The 24,859-nt window shown below is 35.8% G+C and overlaps 1 protein-coding gene across 15 annotated transcripts in view; it reads right to left on the minus strand.

The window, feature by feature from the left end:
- Positions 1-24,859, minus strand: part of PAM (peptidylglycine alpha-amidating monooxygenase) — a 274,025-nt gene that overhangs the window by 226,784 nt on the left and 22,382 nt on the right. For 13 of the 15 annotated variants that reach the window (XM_036886990.2, XM_036886997.2, XM_036886996.2 and 10 more), the window contains exon 2: positions 4,724-4,832. The exons of the other annotated variants lie outside the window; for them this stretch is intronic. The gene's annotated coding sequence lies outside the window, so the exon portion shown is untranslated. The remainder of the gene's footprint in view (positions 1-4,723; positions 4,833-24,859) is intronic. 15 annotated transcript variants of the gene reach the window in all.

Here is a 24,859-nt window from a genome sequence, read left to right on the forward strand (position 1 = left end):
GATTTCAATTTTAAAATAAATGTATTTGTTTATGTGAATTTGCATTGAAAGATGTCTAGAAGATATAAATCCAATTACAGAATGAGAGTGCTCCAATTTTTATATTTTTATAAGTTTTTTTAACCATGGAGAAGAACTATTATTGTAATTTAAAAATGGAAATTATTCTGTGTTCTGAACTTGGCAATTCTGATTTACTTGCTCTCAGAGGCCAATAATAGTTTCAGTAGACTAGGTCCTAACTAACTAGCCAGACATTTCAAGGTTGTTTCAAACAACTCTTAAAAGGGAGATGATACACCTGTCTAAACAGAATTAGGATGGGAAAAGCAAATAAAGGTTATCTAGACAACACATACACAAAATGGAAGCAGGTGTATTGACTTTTCCAAGGATCTGATGTTCATAAGAGTGGTCCAACTGTAAAACTAGTTTGTTGGATTTTTTTAAAGGAACAGTTTTAAAAGAGCCTGTCCAAAAATAGGACCAAACCAAGAGGTCTCTGCCCACTACAAAAGGCTGAAGGAACTAAGAAAGACCACCAGTGTGAATAGAAATCAAGAGTCAGTGAGACAAATGGTCCCAGGTGGCCAGAGTATGTGTCCTGTTAAAGATGCCTGCTCTAGAGAACAGGAGCCTAATTTCCCCCACCTCCACTCCCTAATTCCAGGCTTCATTTAGTTCTTATTCTCCTCTTCATCTACAAAAACAGCTCAACATGTTTTATTTTTCATCACTGTTCTTTTTCCTCTTGCCACTCCATTAAATGTTTTGATCATTGCAATCTCACTGCCTTCCTACAGAAGTTCATAAACTCTTTCTTAAATTGGTAACTTCATACAAAAAATCACTACCTCATTTCCTTGAATTCCCAAGGAGAGCGGCAAGAGGCCCTGCAAAGTTCACACCCACACGAGGCCACTCACAGCAGAGTCAGAAGCAGGGACAAAATACTCCTAGTAATGGCACTGGCTCCACCAAGCTCTGACCTATTCTTGCTGGATAACTGGATACCCCATTCATTTGTCCTATACTTCATAAAATCTACTTATTTCCCAGTGGATCCCAAAGTTCACAGACACCCAAACAATATTATAATTTCTCAAACTGAAAGAAAAAAATCTTTTTTCACAAGAAAAAAAGACATAGCATATTTCCCAATCACCCCAATCAAAGTATTATAAATCTCATCTAACTCCCACACAACTACCTTAATCTTCAAATGGAAGTTTGGGGTTCAACAGGGCCCTGGGCTTAACTTGTTTCTTATACTAGTGTGCATTTATGTTGACAAGCGCCACTTCCGTTGGGTATTTGGCCAGGATTTCTGAAGCCTTGATTACAGTGTAGTAAGCTACAGTGGCCAGCCTGCCTCCTCCCCCAAATCATTTCCTGATGATGAGGCAAAACACCCTTCATCCTAAACTAGCTGTGCCTCATCATGTTTGTTGGGGTTTTCCCTAGCCCAGATGAGCTGCAGTCTCAGCTCCTCGGGTCTTGATATAACACTTTTCCTAATTCCGGTACTGAAAAGTGCAAGAGGTATATGGGATTGTATTTGCAGTTGGGTTTAAATTTGTTAATTAAAACAAATTTATACAGAATCAATGAAAACGTGTCACAAGAACTTTCAGTGGTAAAAGGGGTTCTAACTCCCCATCACCCATAAGTCCAGTCAGTGACCAAATGTCACTGATCTCTCTCCTCTGCTCCAGTCCCACAGCTGCCCCTATGGCTCAGTCCTCTCCATCAGACATACCATAACGCTCTGGTCTCCAGACTCCCTACCAACCCAAACCCTACCAGTCCTCCCAGACCCGTCTCTTCCCTCGGGAATGAGCTCCGCAGATACTCCAGTGTTCTCTACCATACTAACTGCCTTTCAAATAGTCTATTGCATAGCTATGATAATATATGCATGCATATGCTATGTATGTGCATAATGATAATAGCTATGCAATAGACTATTTGAAAGGCAGTTAGTATGGTAGTATCTCATTTCCCTACTCCCTTTAGTCTTCTAAAAGGTAGAGACAAAGTCTATACTTGCCTTTAATTCTCTATATAGCACCATGCCTTGCATTTGGCATTTACTCAATAAATGCTTATTGAATAAATGAACAAAAAATTTATTAAGTCCTAATATTTTTCTTTTTTCCAAAGTGTTTAAGACTAAATTATTGCACTTAACCTTTAAAACAATCTACTGTAGTAGGGTAAATTAGAAATTGGAATTTCATTTTAGAAATGAAGATAAAAAGAGGTCACAATGCTGCTGTGATTTCTCCTGTGTCATAGAGCTTCTAGGCCCCCTGATTCCCCAATATGTTCCTCACCTGGACTTCTACTGCTCCTCATGGCAGCCAGAAAGCAAGTGCCCTCAAATTCCCTCACAGCACATCCACTGCTTCTGAAGAATGAAAGCCAAATGACCTTAATTCTTCTTCCTTACCAATGACTCACAGCCTTGTCACATCACCATACTATTCTCAAGTCAACTTATAAGACTTGGAAAGACCATCTCTTATTGCCCATTTCTCTTCCCTGTATCAAGCTACCATCCTAGAGAGGCTGCTTCCTCTGCTCCATCCTACTTTCTCAAAGTAACTGATAATATGGGCAAGTCTCTGACTTTTCTAAACGTTAGTACCTCATTTTCAAAAAGAGAATAGTACTACCTCACACTGTAGTTATGAACACAAAGATACTGCACAAAGTTGTGGCACATCACAAGCACTCAATAAATAGTAGTTATTAAACTTCATAGCAGTGAACAAAACCACAGAGAAGCACATTATACCACCATCTCTGAAAGGCTTCCTTTGTTTTCTGAAAGTATTGTGATTGGGTGATGAGGAAGCAGAAATAGGCCAAGTAAGGGCCTTCAAAAGCTGGAATAATCAAGTGGGGGCCTTGGTTTTTTTGCTGTTTAAAATGAGGGTGTTGATCTTTTCCAGGCTAACACTCTCCGTGCTATGAAGCCTTCTACAGCAACTTTTTCATTTCTCTCCTAGAAATACCTGCTTTCTTCTGCAACCAAAGCCAGCAGCATACCTAATGTGTGGGTGCTTTTCTCAGCCCATGTAATAGGCTGAAATTATTCAAAGTTTTATCCTAAAAGAATTTAAAATTTGCTTTCATTTAAAGATGCAAGACTAGATCCTAATATTACCTCTGAACTCACCAAAGAGTCAATTAATGTTTTCCCAAAACTAAACAGAGTTTTTAAAGCCTTCAGTGTTTTGAATCCAAAAAGTCAAAGGAATTAGAGATGATAGCTTATCCTAATACCAAAACTTATTTCAACATGTCACAATTAAAATTTTGATTGTAATTCCCAGAGGAAGCATTGGATTAAGTTCTAAAATACTTTTTCTAAAGAAGCCAGTTTAAGACAAGTTCCCAGTTCAGTTTCTCAATGAATGGAACTTTAAAATACCTTTTCCCTAGAATACAAATAACATCAAGGAAAATGGAGAGCATTTGTATGACTCTCAGCATAGATTTTGTTTTCATGAAATAAAAGGAAGCGTAAGAGGGGTTAAAATGCTGCCTGCAGCCTAAGAAGACCAGCTGAGCTGAAAGGGTCTGACAGCAGGATGTGGGTTATAATGCTTCTGAATGAATCCTTTTGTGCAAGGGTCTTGCAAAGGGCATCCAGGCAGGACTGTGTGTGTTTGGATTTAAATTAATCAACCGGTCAGTTCCACAATGCTAAGATTCCTTCTGTTTCACTGATTAAGGCAGGTTTACCAGCAGTTCCCAGATAATGTCAATAGCTTCTAAAAGGTTGAATGCAGAAACACAAACCAAATGTCCCAGAGTAAAAAGTACCAATAACTTCACCCTTTATAATCTGCTGGGTGTGCCTTACTATGCAGTGGATTATCCCACTTTAACCTACCCCCTGGTTTTGTTTTCTTTTTTCATTTTCCCCAAAAGCCAAAACATATTCATACATTTTAATGATATACATTACAAGACCGCCTGTTTTATTCTACAGTATATCTGGCTGAAACAATATAAATAGCCCGTTTTTAGCACCACGTTTTTGCATGGTGGATGGAGGATGGTGTGGAAAGGCAAAGAGGTGGAACTACCCTAGACAAGAGGGGCCAAATACAGCTGCAAGCATTATCTGCGTTATTAACACAAACTCACAAAAAGAAAGCTATTGCTGCAATGAATGCCACTGCCAAGTAATAGATGCTCAGCAAACAGTATGTACATAAAAAGGAAGAACCAAGCCAGGTGGAAAATTCCATCTCAGTTCAAAACCATGGATTCTAACCCTTTGGGAGCTTCCTTAAAATGCAGTGTTTCCTTGTTTTTCCCAAGCAGTAAGGGATTGAATGCACTCTTGTAAAATATTAATCATGCGTGTCTTGGGCACTGAATCGAAAAGGAAAAGGGAAGAAAAAGCCAAGGATACTAGAGTATAAAATGATCAGGACCAGCTTTTGTCTGACAATGCTGTAGAAACAATAACTGCCTGCCGAGGGACTCAAAGGAAGTTCCAAGAACTCCACACAGCCCCCTCCCCCATCAATATCCTTGACGTACAATAGTGGAAAGAGAGGCAATGCTGTACAGGTTTTCAGAGTACAACACTGAGTCTGAATCCCAGCTCAGCCACCTCCAATCCCTTGACTTTGGGCAAGCTACTGAACCTCCCTCGGCCTCACTTTTGTCACCTATAACATTAAGGAAAGAATAATCATACCTCTGGAGATTGTTGAGAAACACTCTTCTACGAGCCAGGCACAGCTTTAGGCACTGGGAATAGTGTTGAACAAGCCAGATAATGCCACTGCTCACAGGGACCTTGCTTTCTGGGTTGGGAAACAAAACAACAAAAAAATAAATAACAATTTTATATATATGGAAAAGGGCTCTGAAGAAAACTATCATAGGATGATAAGGTAAGAAACTCACTAGTTGGGAGGAAGACTTAGATACAGTTGTCAGAGAGAAACCTCAGTCTCAAAAGAAATGACATTTGAATAAGGAGCAAGATGCATAAAATAAATGGACAGAGCCTTCCAGGCAAGATCAGCAAGAATCAAGGCCCTAAGACAGGCTGTGAGCAAAATGTTAAAGCACCTATGAGACAATTACATAAAGAAGCCAAGTAATAAATGAACCCATGAATGGAGCTTGGAGTAGAAGACAGAGCTGAAACTGTAAATTTGGGGCTCACTCATATAGCACAAAGCACCCAGCACTGTGCCTGAGCATACTGATTATGGATAACGAATCTCTCCATTCCCACTTTTCCAAGCAACTGAAAATTGTTGTTTGCATTAGGGAGACTGTCAGCAAAATAAAAAGGAGAGCAGACAGGTATGAACTGACTGACAGTTTCTGCAAAATAGAAGGAACTTGCCAGCATTCTGCCTTGAGCAGGATTCTGAGGCCAAGTGTAAGCCTGTGTAAACAATGTGTTTCATTATATGCAAAATATATAAATGGTAGATTTCCAAGTCTCTGGAATTGGCAGTTTTTGTTCACATAAGTTTAAGTTCACATAAGTTCACATATATTTCTCATAACAATAATAAAAATTAGATACCATTACTATTCCTATTTTACAAGTAAGAAATCTGATCTATGCTGATGGACAGTGACTGTAATGGGGTATGTGGTGGGAACTTGATATTGGAATCTAGTAACCACAATGATGCTCTTGTAATTGTATATTAATGATACCAAAATAAAATTTAAAAAAAGAAATATGAGTTTCAGAAAGAATAATTTATTTGCCCAAACTGAGAACCAAATCTGGGCTCTCTAACTCTTGAGACTATGCTCCTACCCACTGTGATGTACATATGTAAATGTGCTAAATAAGCTCCTTATTTGTATTCCCCTAACTGTACTTCTGTACTTTTAAGGGTCTTTCCAGCTGAGCCTAGTACATCTGGCTTTTATATGGAATGTCTTATACAATCATCATTCTAGCTCTCGCATATTCTCTGGCTTCTAAATTCACATGTAGAATTCTGAAGGAAGCATATAAGCACAATTTTTTTCTGTTTTGATGTTAGTGGAAAACATCCTATTCGTTAAAATGCCAAATCCTATTTGATTTAGTGATTAAGTAATCTTGTTAGCAAGAGGACTTAATTTTAGCAACTCTACATTTAGCAATCACCTCCTGTTCTTCATCCCCTACCCTATTCTTCAGCTGATGGCTTCTCATCCAGTTGCAATTAAAAGCACACACATGCACTCTAGCAAATTAAGTTATTGTCGTTATTGTTACCTCATCCTCATACACAACAGCAGATTCATATACTTGAACTAAAGAATAGGAATTTTTAGGAATTTAGTCCTAAGGAGTAGGAATTTTAATTTTAGAATTCTGGGCAGTGAGCAGGAGAAGTATTGTACAGGTTTGCAGACTAACCACAACATAAGCAGAAAAACTAAAAAATATTTAACCCTGAATTGCTTTGCCCTTCCTCCACCCCTAAGCTTTCCTTGCCACCTATTTTCTTTATAAAGAGGGCTTTATAACAGGAAAATAGGTATACCATATACTGCATTGATTTGATTCCAGCAAACTAACCAAAATCTCAATTTTTATTAGCAAGAGCCATAGGCAAAAGCAGTAACACTATACCTATCAGAATGGTTCATTTTATTCATGAACCCATGCTGGGTTAAGAAAAAAAAGGAGAAAATCTAACTTCAAAGCATTACTGAAAGATGATTAACTCTCTAACCACACGTGAGAATCACAAGCTGCTTTGATGTGTGAGAATTTTTAGTGCCTATATTTAAAAAAGGAATCTACAATACAAATTTAACCATTAAAAAATAATCCAATGATACACTTCTTTTGCATCTTGGAAACTATCAATTACCTAAGGGAATAAACAAAATTAGAACTCAGACTCAAATACTAAGGCTTAAATGTGAGGCACACAAACAATATTCCTCCCCCATCATGCAGTTCAATTGCAAAATGCCAGCTCTAGCATGTTCAGTACAGGAAATAAAGCTCTTGACATTGTAATTTTCTCAGTCACCCACTCCACAACATACTTGGGGCATTAATCAAACTGCATACACATCTTCATCTCAAATTCAACTAAGTTTAAATTGGAGTGTTTGTCAATGTAAAAACTATGTGGCACATGACTGCAAAGGTCATGGCTGTATAAAAACTTGTGCCAATACTGAATTTGAAACTAACATTGACAGTGATATAAAATTGCTAATATTGGAGTCCTGAGCAATCTCTCTCACCTATACATTGTATATTACAGTGTATTTCCACACAAAATTGATTATTAATATTTACTATGTATAAGTCTTCAAGGTTGTATGAAAATAGGCCATGGAATACATTGTATAAATTTCAAGAGAAAATGGAACTTACTAAGAAGAAGAGTAAATGGATTAAAATGTATGACTTTTCATAACAATAGCCCAAAGATAAGGGAAAGATGGAAGGCTGATACCATATACATTAAATGGTTTTCAACATGTAAACATATTAGATCTGATATTATTAAAATACTTTTATTTATCAATCTGAATGTATTAAAATATTCTTAAAACCTAAATGCTGTAACATTATAATTTTCTCTCTCCTACCAAATTGACACATCTGTCAATAACTACTTGAAAAAATATGCAAGGCAATCTCAAAAGGAATTACTGTGCTTCATTATGCAAGATGAAAATGGAGCTTTTAAAAAATATTCTATCTGACATTTGGTTCTGTATGCTGCTACAGCAGGTCAAAAGCCATTAGCCACCTGCTGAAAATACACACTAGGAAATAAAATGTCCTTCAAAACTATTTTGCATACAGTATTCTCAAAGTAAAACAGGTGAGGTTCTAACCTAAATGTTTAAAAATGTGATGCCTCAAAAAGAAATAAATACACTCACCAGGCCAGAAATTAATTTCAAAATATGAAAATATGATTTAATAATGATCATATAATTTAGATCATTCACCTTGGATAAAGAAAGCACCAAGTCTACTATGAAAGAAAAGAATACATAAAATAACCAACTAGCTCAACACAATGGCTATTGTTGTCTCCTTTTCCAATAAAAGTAACAGACTCACTATGATTCCTGGGGTTCTTGGGATATTCTCTTATCCATTAGTCTTCTGCGGACTGACCCAACAGTCCTTTCGTATCATTAATTCCACAAGTGTATTCATGCAGAAGAAGCTAAACAGCAGCCCCTGTGCCATTGCATGTGAATAATTCACAGCTCTGTCTTGTTTAACATTTTGAAACTTGGCAATGAAATGTATGGCTCCAATAATAGGTTCTATTACCAATTATTAGATAACTACCCACTTGGCACTTTGTACAACCAGGCACTGAGCTAAGTGCTTAACATATCTTAATGCATTTAATCTTCATAACAACTTTACAATGTAGGCAATAGCCTATTGCCATTTTTTAACTTGTTCATAGTTATACAGACACAGGTGGCTTATGTTTCAACAAGGGTAACTTTTTTATAGAATGCCCAAATGTGACAGGCAAACAAGGGAAACAAAACAAAGAAGGGAAAAGCACAAGGATGAAAGGATGGAATAGAGACAAATGCTTTATCTTTCACTATTTTCTTTAATCTTATCTGGTGACTACGGTATGCTTAATAAACAAAAATAAAGAGGTAACAGAATTGTGACCCAGTTTTCAAAAGCAGAGCAAAGATGACTCCTACTTAAACACTAGGAAGCTCACATTTTCTTGCCTTACTTAAAAGACGGATTTCTGCTGTGTGGGACTCCAAGCACCCGATCTCATTGCCCGAGCTCTGAGATGCCATCTGATGGAGAAATACACATTTTGACACCACATCAGATTCTTAGGCTGTAGAGGCAGGGATGCATCTGTAAGAGTCCTAGATTTCTCGCCTGTGAACCTGGTTCCTAACATAGAGCTAGGGCACCCTTGGGAACTGACTTCATGAAAGGTCAGCGGGGATCCCAGACTATGACCTCAAGAGGCTTCAGCGCCACCGGTGTTGCCCTGAGCCATGCTAACTTGTTTGTAAAAAATCCTAAACTGGCTCCCGCGTAAATGCCTGGTGTCCTTTCCAGGGGCCTTAATTAAAATCTACCCTCAGATCCCGGGGGTTTTGTTGATGCCATTGGGTATTTAATAAAAAGACATTTTGCCTTTAAACACAATATTGCAGGCCTCTACATCTTCAAGCATAATTTAAACAAAATAATTCTTACTTAATAAAAATTCAAGAAAAATGCCCTTCTCAAAATGGACACTCTAAAATATTTCAGGAAAAACTTTACTAAACCCTCTGATAATAAGGTTGGAAGCAATTCCCTTTTCCACACCCAAAACAAAGGAAATTGAATCCCTGTTTCAACTGGAGACTGTTGCTATTTGTTTTATGGACAAAAGCCAAATTGTGCGTATTTTTGTGACTTCAATCAAGAATCAAGGTCAGTCACCAGATCTGCCCCCACACCACCGATGGCAGCGGCAGAAATACAGATGTTCCTTATCTCTTTCACCATGATTTTTAAAATTTGGTTTTTCCTCTCAGAGCAGCTAAGATTTCTTTGTCAAAAGGGTTGCCATTAAGAAAATCACTTAGCTAATAAACAAGGAAATTAGCTAGCAAGCCTGATACAAAACAGATCGTAAGAACACTAACAGCAATCTGTACACACAAATGAAGGCAGTAGAGTTGCTCTGATAAGCACTTTTAAACGGTTAGTGGTATTCAAAAAATTGAGCATCTCTAATAGTAGGGGTCAGACAGCAGTTTTAAGCTTTTCTTCTTGTTTTACTTGGTTCCCACAGACATCTCAGTAACTCCTGAGTTCTCTCCAAGGATATGCAGGGAAAGACAGCAGCAGAAAGAGGAGAGGAACCAGAGAAAGTATCAGGGCAAAATAATTCACCTCCCTTTCCAACCGCTTTTTGGTATCCTCTATTTGTCACTGTTTGGAAAGCCAGCTAACATTTAATTTTGAGAAAAGACACATAACCCAAAGAAACAAGACAATGGAACGAGGACTTCTGAATCACATGAAGTTATGCCAGATTTTGAAGCACATGGTTATCATGCAAAAAATTATCTGAATTTTCATAATTACATTTACATGTTCAACAGACATATTTTTAGAGCTTATAATCTTTAATGTATATACATAATAATTTTTGGTGGGGGGAATAATACAACTGGATAATTGTAAATTTCACTAAATTTCATAGTCAATCAAAATGTCTTCAGTTTCCTGCAAAAATAAAATTTTTCATAGAAGTCTACATTGAAAGTAATAAAAATTAGGAAGACTGTTAATAATACTAATAGCTCCTCTCTGATTTTAAAATAGGCAGTAACAATCTCCCTGATCTAATCACATCTCACAAAATGCCTGAAACACTTTGCTTAAACCTAGGGTTAATAATCCCTCCCTTCAGTTGTTTGAAAATATATTTAAATCAGAAAGAACCTACCTCTGCCAATTCAGTCCAGGTAAACATTTGTTTCTACCTGCCCAAACCACACCTTGGCTTCAGAGTGAGCCCATTCTAGGCCTTCACTGAGATGTACCCTGACCCCACTCCCACCTCTGTGGCACCCGGTGGTCACAGTCAGAGCAGCTGACTCTCAATATACTGAAAATAGAAGATAACCAGTAACAGTAATTCATGTTTAAATGATCATTTAAGCCAGTTTTACAAAATAGAAAGTTAGAGTTTCTATGGGTAACTGGCCAAGGATAAATAAAGTACTTTGAGTACATTATAAATTCAAAAGTATTAAATAAGTAATGAATTTTATTCAAAATTCCCCAGTAAAGAGATCAGTGGGTATATAAATGTATTTAATGTATTTTTAAAAAGAAAGGTGCATTTAATTTGTTAAACCACGAATTCTCAGGTAAATATAACACACTGTTTTATGTTTCACATATTGTTAAATGTAGAAGTCTCCAATTCTAAATGTAAAAATATTCTGCTCTAGTTGCTTTACAAAATTGACAAATTAATTTTTTATATAAATCTAAGAAAAAGTGTTGCTATAATTACTTAAAGCATTTAATATTTTCGAAATTCTTTAAAAATTTTTACTAGTTTGTTCTTTTAAATGAGAAAAGATATCGTTATATCATTGCTATCTGAGCTCTAAAATAAAACCAGTACTTACTATGCTTAATATACTTAAGCATATATGCATATAATATACTTTAAATATTGAACTTAACCAATAAAAGTTTTAAAGATTTTCCAATAGTTCTAAAAATTTTTTAATTTTCATTTATAAGAAGTTTTTGATCTAAACATTAAAAACAGAAAAGCCTAGGCACTTCAGACTTAACTTGTATTGATACTTAAATATATATGTGTTTCTTCTAAGAATTTTAAAAGCAAAGAATCAGGTATTCTACAAAAAAATTCACAAACTCACAGAAGTTACTTTATATAATTTTTAAAGGAAAAAGAAGCCTGTGACACTATTTAAGCATAGAAAGAAGAAAAGATATTCTGGTCCTAAGAGGATCAAGATTCCTAACCAACCATGATGCCAAAGGTGAGATTTTTTAAAGAAAAAAAATTACTTCTCTGTTACTTGATTAACACTCAATTCCACTTATCAGCCCTTTTACCTTATTTGCTACCTGAGACTTCTGTGTTACTTCCTTTTCTAAAATGGCTACAGAAAGGATGTTTCCTTTCATAATCAAATAGTGTGAGACTACCATAAGCTTCAAAAACTGTGAAGCTGTATTCTGATCTGCAAGAAGAATAAACCAGTAGTAATTCCATGTTACAATTCTACACTTGTACAGTTCCTTTAAATAGGGAGCACCTCTAATATATTTATAAGAGATTTCAAATTACAAAACCTGAATTTACCATCAGATTATGTTAGTATATGCTCCCATTCCAACTTTTCATAATGCTAGACAGCGGCAAATGGGTGGCCATATATCACATGTTTTTAAAGTTTAAGAGAGTTCATACCAAGTGCCCTAAGGCAACAAAGAAAGCTGAGCAGTCAATTGCTTGATAAACAGACAAAGAAAAAGGTTTGTGCAATTGCCACCTGTTTTTTACACAAATACATTCGTTTCCTGGAACTTAGTGAATGTTTGTTTTGAAAGTAACCTTAGATCTTCTTCACAGGCCCTTTATCACTCACTAATGGATATCACTCCTAGAGCAATTTATGACAATAAAGATTTAATTTACCTTTAATGTTTTTCTCAAGATTATGATTTTGGCATTATTTTTGTCATCTCCTATCTTCTGAGTTGTACACAAACCAACATATACACACACATCAGTGTTAACTTTCATGTATCTGAAGTGAATTTCCTACATTCCATACAAACCATGTTTATATATAAATGATAATCCCAAACAATAAATGGATCCAGTCTCCATTCATGGGAAAAAGAGTGTCAGAGAGTTGGTCAAATACCCTGCTGCAAGAAACACAATTCTATTCAATCATCATTATTACTGTTTCCTTTACTAGCATGCGCACAGTTTCTCTCAATGTTTGCATATTGCCCTGTAAAAATGTCACCTGCTGTTGTTTCACAATACTTGGCATAATGGAGCACAACTAAATGGAAATGTTTACAATAGCTACACTTTCCTTCAAGCAACTTTCAGCATGTCCTAGATAAAACCCTAAAGACAAACTATGTGAAGTTACCTATTTTTTTATGTCATAAGACTGAATGCTTTACAACTAAATGAGAGGGTAAGTTTTTCTCACCGGGGGTGGGAGAAAGGGAGTTTACTGTATCTTACATTCAGAAACAAACCCCAAATAAAGTTAAGTAAGCTATCCAAAAGGATTGCTGTTTCTTTTTAAATTTATTTTATTTTTTCCTTGGTAACACTTGGCAAAATGTTGAAGACAGAAAAATCCACTGGAGAAAATGTAGCTGCAAAAGAAACAGCATACAACCAGGTTATTAATATCTTTAACATATAAATAAATTTAACAGAAAAATAGAGAAGATGAATATATAAGATCAATCATGACATGCAGAAATACTATGCTAACAATCATATTAAAAAGGCTCAAGTCAGAATTCTATCTTGTGCTCATAGATAGGAAGAATTAATATTGTCTAAATGTCCATCCTGCCCAAAGCAATTTACAGATTTAATGCAACCTCTATGAAAATACCAACAGCATTTTTCAATGAACTAGAATAAATAGTTCCAAAATATACATGGAACCACAAAAGACCCAGGGTAGCCAAAGCAATCCTGAGAAAGAAGAATAAAGCTGGAGGGATTATGCTCCCTGACTTCAAGCTCTTCTATAAAGCCACAGTAATCAAAACAATTTGGTATTGGCATAAGAACAGACCCATAGATCAATGGAACAGAATAGAGAGACCAGATATAAACTCATGCATGTATGATAAATTAATATATGATAAAGGAGCCATGAATACACAGTGGAGAAAAGACAGCCTTTTCAACAACTGGTTTTGGGAAAACTGGACAGCTACTGTGAGAGAACGAAACTGGATTACTGTCTAACCCCATACACAAAAGTAAAATCAAAATGGATCAAAGACCTGAGTGCAAGTCATGAGACCATAAAACTCTTAGAAGAAAACATAGGCAAAAATCTCTTGAATATAAACATGAGCAATTTTTTTCTGGACACATCTCTTTGGTCAAGGGAAACAAAATAAAAAATGAAAAAGTGGGATGAGATCAAACTAAAAAGCTTCTGTACAGCAAAGGACATCAGCAGCAGAACAAAAAGACAACTTACAGCATAGGAGAATATATATATATTAAATGACTCATCTGATAAGGGGTTGACATCCTCCAAAATACATAAAGTACTCATATACCTCAACACCCAAAAAACAAATAACCTGATTAAGAAATGGGCAGAGGACCTGAAGAGACACTTCTCCAAAGAAGAAGTACAAATGGCCAACAAGCACATGAAAAGATGCTCCACATCGCTAATCATCAGGGAAATGCAAATTAAAATCACAATGAGACATCACCTCACACCAGTTAGAATGGCCACTTATCAAAAGACAAGAAATAACAAATGCTGGTGAGGATGTGGAGAAATGGGAACCCTCTTACATTGTTGATGGGAATGTAAATTGGTGCAACCATTGTGGAAAGTAATATAGAGGGTCCTCAATAAACTAAAAGTAGAAATACCATGTGACCCAGTCATTCCACTCCTAGGAATTTACCCAAAGAAAACAAAATCCCTGATTCACAAGGACATAGGCATCCCTATGTTTATCTCAGCACTATTTCCAATAGCCAAGATATGAAACCATCCTAAGTGTCCATCAGTAGATGAATGGATAAAGAAGATGTGGTACATATACACAATGGAATATTATTCAGCCATAAGAAGAAAACAAATCCTCCCATTTGCAACATGGATGGAACCAGAGGGTATTATCCTCAGTGAAATAAGCCAGGCAAAGAAAGACAAATACCAAATGATTTCACTTATATGTGGCATATAAAAACAAAGCAAAACAGAAGGAACAAAATAGCAGTGGACGCATAGACACCAAGAAGGGACTAGTGGTTACCAAGGGAGAGGATCTGGAGAAGGTGGCAGGGGAGAGGGAGGGGGATAAAGGGGCACAATAATTCACAATCACAATATAAATTAGTCACAGTGACAGTAGTCCAGCAGAGAGAATAGAGTTAATGATTCTGTAACATCTTACTATGTTGATAGATAGTGACTGCACTAGAGGGGGTGAGGATTCAATAACATGGGTAACTGCTGAACCACTGTGTTGTATATTTGAAACCACGTAAGATAGTATATCAATGATACTCTAACAATAAAAAAAAGACTCAAGTCACCAATGCAAATTAAAATAAATGAATACAATTCTTCACTTCTCAAATTGACAGTAAAAAAAAAAAAAAAAAAAAACGAATTCCAGGATGGGTAATGGCTGTTCTTAAATAGAGTGCCATACAAGTATAAACTCTCACAGTCTTTCTGAAGGACAATTTGGCACATTTATATCAAATGACTTTTAAAATGTTCATACCCTTTTACTTTATTTTACTACCAAGAGATTTATTTTATGAAAGTAGAGATTGGCAAAAGATTAAAAGTATTTCATCACTTATAATAACAAAAAGAGAACATCCTAAAATCCTGGTAATAGAGGATTGGTACATATGTAAAACAAAAGGCAATGCAGCTACTTAGAAAACAGCCGTACAAGAATATTCAGTGTCATGAGAAAATGTTCACTATTTAATGCTCAGTGAAAGAAAACTGCAGGTTATAAAACAGAATGAACATTACAATCCTAATTTCTCATCTCTTGGTTTTGTATCTGTTTGTTCATGCACGTGCATGTATGTATGGACAGAATAGTGGAATTGCTGCCATGCAAACAAGTAATATCAGGGCTTATCTCCAAGTAATAAAATAATGAAGAATTAAAAAAATATTGTCACCTTTGTGCTATTTTTTGCATTTGCCAATATTCCATAATGAACAAATAAAATTCAAGAAACAATGGTGAGGGAGGATGTAATTACTCAGAAAAATAAGACTGTGTAACTTCTTACACAAGTAATATTCAGTTTCTGATTAACTAAAACAGCAATGTTCAGAACAATGAAAATAATGTACCTATAAGAGGCTAAAATACTCTGCCCATAGAAATGAAAAGAGTAGCATGGCATCACCCCTCCCGCTAGCAAAAGCAGTTATATGAAGCCAAGTTATGTAACTTAATACCTAATACTACTTAGATAAGTTTTCCACCACACCACTTAGATCTATTCCCAGGATAATAGTCAAATCACCCTCATAAAAACCAGAGGCTTAGATGAGGCTACTGTCACAGTAAATAAGCACCAAGATGGCCACGGGACCCACTGTGATCTTTGTAAATCTATATAATGGGGATAATAGCACATCAATTCTAGAAGCAGTCTTTCAGGCAAATAACTGCCCATTTCTTGAGATAATATTAACATTGATTTTATATCAAGAACAGAAATTCATGGCATGCTTTCTAATAACTGAAATATATTAGTTCCCATAATCTAATATACTGTACATCACATTTTTGATTGTCTGTATTTTAAAGGTTATATTTTCTACCTGTTCACTGAACTTAGAAGTAGGCTTAATGAGTTGCAGTTAAGCTGATTATTTTGCACAGGAAGTTATGACTATAATTTCCTGAATAAACAAGTATTGATCAACAAATATTTACTGAGCATCTTCCACATTCCAAGAATTATGTCAAGTACTGGAAGAAAATATTTTTATATATGGTCAAATCATTCCCCAGATCATATACAAGATAACAAAATTGTATTTTCCCTGAATTTAGTCTAATAATGACTACCAATTACTTATGAATATGAATAATTAGCTAACCCTTATATTTGTTGTGTTAGTTTGCTATCTAACTGAAAGCATTTTATTACTTTCATAATACCATTTTAGTAAGTTTTGCTGGGGGGTTTTTTTGTAGTAAAATATACATAATATAAAATTTACTTTTAGCCATTTTTAGTTCAGCTGCATTAAATACATTCACACTGTTGTGCAAACACTACCACCATCTATCTTCAGAACTTTTTCATTTTCCCAGACGGAAGTTCTGTAGCCATTAAACGATTATTTGTCTCTGCATTCTTGGCAATCACCATTCTATTTCCTACACCTATGAATTTGACCACTTTTTAGGTACCACAGTAAGTGGAATTCTACAACATTTGTCCTTTAGTGTCTGAGTTATTTCACTTAGCATTAATGTCTTCAAGATTCATCCATGTTTTAGCATGTGTCAAAATGTCATTCCTTTTTAAATACTGAGTAATATTTCATTGTATGCACGTATATACCACACTTTGCTTATCCATTCATCCATCAATGGTTCACTGCTATGAACACTGGTGTACAAATATCTACTGAAGTCCTTAACTTTAAAATCTTTTGAGAATATACCCAGAAGTGGAATTGCTGGATAAGTTTTGCTTTTAAAAATTCTAGCTTTCGGTAAACATGTCTTTTGATTTTTTTAAAAACCAAAATAATCAAACTCAGTCCCTAGACTGAATTTCTTGGAACAGCAAAACAACTAATTTATTCCCCTTCACTGCATGCTTTAAAAACCCAGATTAAAAACAAAAGTAGTTTTCATATGTATGACTTAAAGGTAACAAAGGATTCTATTATATTTGTTTAAATTAATGTGTGAGGATTCTACTCATACTAATGTGTGGGTAGTGTTTACAAACATGTAAATATAAGGAAAACATTTCATCACTGTTTTGAGTGGAAATACAATCTAGAGGTACAAAATTACCATTTTTGAATTCCTAGATGTGAATTACTGACCACTTGAAAAGAGAAATGTAGTTTCTATCAAAAACAGAGTTATGATGCCATGGATTTTATTATCCATAACTTTAAGACACCAGTGGCATGATGAAGTTATTAAAGTCTTTCTGACAAAGTCAAGACCATAATAATTCACTGCTACCTTCATCAATGCTGTTGAGTTATGGAGTATATGAAGGGTAATTATCCTTCAAGTAAAGTATGTGGGCAGTTTTTTATTATAAATTTTTATGTTTAATACATAAATTGTCACACTTTGTTAACAAACAATTTAAAGCAGGCTGAGTTATGTGATTAAATTATAAAAGAAAATTACTTAATATCTGTTCATTTCTTATTCACGACATCAAATATATGATTTCTGTTACCAGGATCTAATGACACTAGTGGTACTGAAGTTGATTGAAACGGTGGAAGTGCAAATTAACTGACACAAGACTTTTCTCAAGCATTTCTGCAGCGAGAAAAAGCAAGATTGTTCACAGATGTGATACAATTTTTGTTCTTAAATCAAAAGCTAATGAATCTATTTTGCCAAATCTGTCAGCAATGACAGCAGCAGCCTTGAAATATCTATAATACATGTATCATTCAATACACCCTGACTCATGCACTCACTATACATGCTAAATCATGACTTAGAGAAAGAACTCCACTTCCTTTAATGGGGGACTATAAAATAAATATTAGAAATATCCAGTATTTCCTGAGAATATCCAACGTTAAGTTTTATCTCTGTAAAGCCCTGTATATTTCCATCATTCACCATGGAATCCATACCTCTAAAGAAGCTACTGGCCCCCCAGGAGTAGCATGAAATATGATGTTTTTGCTGAGGGTTGCACAATAGTTACCTTCCAGGGGCAAAGCTGACTGGGGTCTTGTCCAGGTTGAATTTAGGCACTTGGACCATCAAGTAGCCTATTACGAATACCTTTTACTAGCACAGAAAGTTTGTCCCAACCATGGGCCATTCCTAGAACACAATAACTCCAAGTAGCACAGAATGGTGTTAACTATATTTGGAACCTGCCTAGACATATGTTCGAGTCAGAAGAGCTCTGTGGGTCTGACATGGCCTAGACATACCAATACCCAGAACTACATCTATTCTTCTACCAGCTCCCCACCCCAACTGAAATAGGTGGAAAAATGTGGACTGTAAAAATATTTTGAGGATACGTAAAATGTTACAGATGAAACATTTCTCCCTGGCCTTTACAACAGCATAATGACTTCTTAACTAACAGAAGATTTCAAGTGAAATTTAGATAATTATAATTCCAGAGTGGTGATGAACAGCCTTAATTTATACATCTCAGATGGAAGAGTCGATCATTTTCTGCTTCCAGAGGGTCAAATGTATTGGCTGGGAATTATTATTATTACTAATTATAATCACACTTTTCTTGTTAGCTTTCTTTTATATAACTTTTCATGTAGAAATTGTTACAATGTATTCATGACCTTTATGCTATACATCTACAGAGTAATAATTTACTTATTCCTGTTCAGAATTGATTTGCTATTGACTATGCTCAGAATGAGGATTAATGAAATAAGATTTAAAATGGTAAAGAATTTGGAGCCTAGTCCCTCCTAATCCCCAACTGTGTCTAAACTGAATGTGTCTAAACTGAAAGTTTTAATATCACCATATTTAGAAATTATACTGTATTTTTAGTATATTTCTACATTTTCATACGAATGATTCGGAATTTCTAAAAATCAGGTTTGGAATCATTCCCTTCAATGTTCAGAAGTTTATAAAGCTGAGAGAAATAACATAAGAAAGCCTTAGAAACTGTTAATGGCAAGAATTTAGAAAATAAGGCTAAGTAGAGAGTGAACAAAATGGCTTTCAACATTAATAAGAGCTTGCATCGAATGACAGCTAACTAAATGCAAGGCACTTTTCAAAGTACTTTTAGAAATATTAACTCACTCAATGCTTATGAAAAACCTTCTAAGATGGAAAATATCAATTTAGCCATTTTGCAAATGAGGAAACTGAAGCACAAGAGAGTTTAAGTAATGTGTCCAAAGTCGCATATCCCGTAAGTGGGTAGAACTCAGTCTGGTTCCAGAACCTGGAGGCTTAATCATGCCACAAACCTGCCTCCTTCAATAGCTGCAATGAAAAATTTTTTGTGTTTCCCATCTCAGTTCTTTGCCTGAAACTGAATGTGTTCAGTGCATGCTTGAGCCAAGAATGGAATAGTAAGTTTACAAAGAGTAACTTTTGTTTTACTATAATTTTGCTAACATATTCTACAGATTCTAATCATTACTAAAATCAGCTTCATGCAAATGATCCAAATATAAGGGATTATAGATATGTTTAAAGTTCATCATCTCTGGCTCAATTTGAAATGAAATGACTTGCTTAAAAATAAGTTACTTAGTGCATATATAATCATATGAATGAATGAAGTAGAAAAATACAAATAACATGATGAGAACTTCCGACACCATGCCCCAGTCCCCATGTGCTTTCAATGTTCTGGAGCCAAACTTTCAACTAGCCAAGACATTGCCTGGATGTTTAAAGTTCTCTTGTAGTCACTACATTTCTCTTTCTTGCCAAACTTACACTTTCTAATAACATTTCTACCTTGTTTAATGAGATGTCATCACTTAATCAACCATTAAAGAAACTTCACATTTCCTCCAGCCCCACTCTCTCTTTCAATCCCTTCAGTCCAATCACTGGGTCACAAAATCCCACCAATTCTGTCTCCGAAGTGTCTCCTGAATATACCACCTCCCTTCATTCCCATATTCACTACTCTACTACTTAGCCCCATGATCCTGTAATGGCAACAGCTTCTAACAGGTGGTCTTTTCCTCTGGTTTGTTCCTTATTTAGAAAGTTCTCTATGTATCTACCACAGTTCTCTAAAACATAAAGAAGTTTTAAAAGCTTTTAATAGTTTCCAATTGTTCATAGCAGAGGTTCCAAACTTTCAAGTGCATTAGATAGACCCTGAGAGGTGTTAAAACAGATTGCTGGGAGGTCCACTTCCAACTCAACGGGACTGTGATGGTGCCCAGGAATGTGCATTTCCTATTAAGTTCCCAGGTATGCTAATGCAACAGGAACAGCAACCACACGTTAGCTTTTCCATCAGTACTGTGCATTAAGGTACCCAGGGAAGTTTTATAAAATGCACTGCTGCATCCTAAACCAACTACATGCAGGCATTTGATGTTTGTAGTTTTTTTAATGCTCCAGGAGATTCTGATTTGCAGGCTGTATTGTTTGTACTCTTGAAATTTGTTGAGAGGGTAGATCTTAAATGTTCCCACCACATATAAAAAAATGGTAACTACATGAGGAGATCAATATATTAATTAGCTTGAGTGTGGTGATCATTCCACAATGTACACATATAGTAAAACATAAAGTTGTACACCTTATATATTATTATTTTTATTGTACTGCAATAAAGCTGAAAAATAAAAACCAATTTAAACAGGTGTCTCTATTCTTATTTGCTAAACCTGGCAAACCTACCCACATTGTTTTCATTTCAAACTGGACCCTACAAATTATGTAACTGATCTTGATCATGATAACAAATGTAAACATTCATTTCATAAAGCAAATGGATGAACTGAGTAATATATGACACCAGCTAAGATCATACTGAATGAATGAACAATGCCTTCCTTTCCTGTCCTCACACCCTCCATATAAACACACCATGATGCACAACTTTCCTGCCAAGTTTCCAGCTGTGTGAAGGTGTAAAAGTGGTGCTGCCAACTAGGAAATAAAAATTTGGAAATGAAGGCTCATTAGAGATTCAGATACAGCCAACAATATGGAGAGTATAACAGAAAGAAAGAAAATTAAAAGATTTTCAACAAATGCACAATTTCTTTTTAAAAAAAGCTAAGTGGAAAAAAGAATCCAATATGTTGCCTGTACCATTATCAACAGTAATAAATAAAATTAAAGAGAGAGAACTACAAAGCCACAGTAATCAAGACAATTTGGTACTGGCACTAGAACAGACCCATAGACTAGTAGAACAGAGTAGGGAGTCCAGATATGAACCAAAGCATATATGGTCAATTAATATATGATAAAGGAGCCATGGATATACAATGGGGAAATGACAGCTTCAGCAACAGCTGGTGTTGGCAAAACTAGAAGGCTACATGTAAGAGAATGAAACTGGATCACTGTCTAACTCCATACACAAAAGTAAACTCAAAATGGATCAAAGACCTGAATGAAGGTCATGAAACCATAAAACTCTTAGAAGAAAACATAGGCAAAACTCTCTTGAATATAAACATGAACAACTTCTTCAAGAACATATCTTCCTGGGCAAGGGAGACAAAAGCAAAAATGAACAAGTGGAACTATATAAAACTAAAAAGCTTCTTCTGTACAGCAAAGGACACCATCAGTAGAACAAAAAGGCATCCTACAGTATGGGAGAATATATTCATAAATGACATATCTGTTAAGTTGACATCCAAAATATACAAAGAGCTCATGCACCTCAACAAACAAAAAGCAAATAACTCAATTAAAAAAATGGGCAGAGAATCTGAAGAGACACTTCTCCAAAGAAGAAATTCAGATGGCCAAAAGGCACATGAAAAGATACTCCACATCGCTAGTCATCAGAGAAATTCAAATTAAAACCACAATGAGATATCACCTCACACCAGTTAGGATAGCCACCATCCAAAAGACAAGCAACAACAAATGCTGGCGAGGATGCAGAGAAAGGGGAACCCTCCTACACTGCTGGTGGGAATGTAAATTAGTTCAACCATTGTAGAAAGCAGTATGGAGTTTTCTCAAAAAACTAAAAATAGAAACACCATTTGACCCAGGGATTCCACTCCTAGGAATTTACCCTAAGAATGCAGCAGCCCAGTTTGAAAAGACAGATGCACCCCTATGTTTATTGCAGCATTATTTACAATAGCCAAGATATGGAAGCAACCTAAGTGTCAATCAGTAGATGAACAGATAAAGAAGATGTGGTACATATATACAATAGAATATTATTTAGCCATAAGAAGAAAACAAATCCTACCATTTGCAACAACATGGATGGAGCTACAGGGTTTTATGCTCAGCGAAGTAAGTCAGGTGGAGAAAGACAAGTATCAAATGATTTCACTCATCTGTGGAGTGTAAGAACAAAGAAAAACTGAAGGAACAAAACAGCAGCAGAATCACAGAACCCAAGAATGGACTAACAGTTACCAAAGGGAAAGGGACTGGGGAGGGTGGGTAGGAAGGGAGGGATAAGGGGAATAAGAGGCATTACGATTAGAACACATAATGTTGGGGAGTACACGGGGAAGGCAGTATAGCACAGAGAAGGCAAGTCGTGATTTTATAGCATCTTACTACCCTGATGGACAGTGACTGTAATGGGGTATATGGTGGGGACCTGGTGAAGGGAGGAGTCTAGTAACCACAATGTTGCTCATGTAATTGCATATTAATGATGCCAAAAGAAAAACGAAAAAAGTAAAATAAATAAAAAAATAAAGACACTGGTAAATGTTTTAAAAAAAGAAAGAGAAGGAGAGAGAGAAAGAGAGAAAGAGAGTGAGTGCTGGGAATACAGAATTTAATTGGTTTTGCCTTTTTTACTTCCTGAAACTTAAAAGCCTAATATAAACTTTGGAAATATTTCTAAGTCCTGTGATGCTATTTTCATTTCTAAATATTGTGGTTGAAAGGTTTGTATCTACTTCTCAACAAATAGAAGTGTTTTTCCTTCAAGTATCTTTCTGAAATAATGATTGGATTTTCTTTTTCTTTTTTATAGGTGCCAATCATATATATTACTTGTGTCTACTTCAAGCTCATTTTGCAATTAAGGATTTCAAAGTCTTCTCTCCTTCCTCTGGGGGAATAACAAAGCATGAAACAAACAAGGAAGATGTATAATCCTTTCATTTCAGATCCTAGTTCCCTCCTGCTATGAACTCCATGCCAGAGTTCTGCTTTACTGGGCTTCAGATATGCGCAAGATGAAAGATGCTCTTGTATTCTATAAAGAGCAAGTTCACCTCTGGTGTATAGGTTGGAGAAGTGTGAAGAACGATTTAATCTTTGGAGAAAATATAATGTGTTCTGCAAGTATTCAGGTTTGAAATTTTCCAAATGTTTAGCTCCGAAGAATGTCAATTTCACAAGCAGGATGTAACAGCAATCTATCCTTCATCAGTTCAATGCTTAAGGCTTGAGGTAAATAGATGAGAGTAGGTAGCAGACAAGACTACAGACATGGCAGCAGACTGCCTGGCTTCAGATCCCAGCTCAGCAACCTATAATCCCTTTGATCTTAGGCAAATTTCCTAGGCTTTTGGTATTTCACCCACATAAGGGGGATGATAACAGTATCTATTTCATAAGGTTGTTGTAAGCATTAAAATTACAGTTCTTAGAACAGTGACTAGTCCGCAAAAGTGCCATGAAATTGTTATTACAGTAATATTAAAAATATTTCTACGTTTAACCAGTGAATTCAAGTCCCTGTATAGAATACTTAATCTTCTCTCTTATTTCTCCTGGCATGCATAATGGTGATCTGCATTTTAAAGAAAAGTGTTATTTTGTCTTTTTTTTTCCTACCCTGTGTCAGAGCTTGCAGAAAGCTAAAACTATTTTATAAACATAGCCTGGTTGAGAAACATTGTAATGTATAAAGAGCAGCGTGGAGGACACCCAACACATGGAGTAAAGTCCTGGTTCACAGTTAAACTGACTGCACTTTAGCATCTAGTTCTTTTCTTATCTGCAAAATGAGAAATACCGTCGAATTCCTACTACTTCTTGCAGAACTAAAATTCTTATTTTGTAAACTTTCACATTAATATCAAACTAGTCAGAAAGAAATTCCATGAATTCTTACTTATCAAAGGGCCTTCTTGGGGCAGTTTTTCTTGAAATTCTTGCTCTCTGTGCTCTCATACTACAAAATTCATCATTCTGCAGAGTACATACTTCCCACTCCTTGAAAACCAGGCAATGAAAGAATCCCAAAGTTAAGTGACCAGAAAAGCAAGAATGAGGAATTAGTAAAAGCTTCCATTACAAGCTGACCCTGGCAGAAAAATTAGTCGTATCTATGAGTGCTGTATGCAATGTTCTCATCCATATTAGTGAATATTATATTATTCTAGTGACAGATTTTTGGAGCTGGTAGAGACCTCAGAGTAGTGCTTTTTAACCTGGGACAATGATACCCTGCAGGAGACATTTGGTGATGTCTGGAGTCATTTTTGATTATTACAACTAGTGGAGGGCACTGGCATGGAGCAGGCAGAGCCCAGGGATGTTGCTCAGCATCCCCTGGTGCGCAGGACAGCTCCCCACAACAAAGAATTCCTTGCCCCAAAGTAGGGCAAGTGCTGAGGCTGAGAAACCCTGCTCTGGAGTGATGGGTTTCCCCTTGAGGGCGATTCTGAAATCTGGTCATCAGGATTGTTGTGGGGAGAGGGC

The sequence above is a fragment of the Manis pentadactyla genome, chromosome 2 (genome assembly GCF_030020395.1).
Source record: "Manis pentadactyla isolate mManPen7 chromosome 2, mManPen7.hap1, whole genome shotgun sequence".
Taxonomy (NCBI): Eukaryota; Metazoa; Chordata; class Mammalia; order Pholidota; family Manidae; genus Manis; species Manis pentadactyla.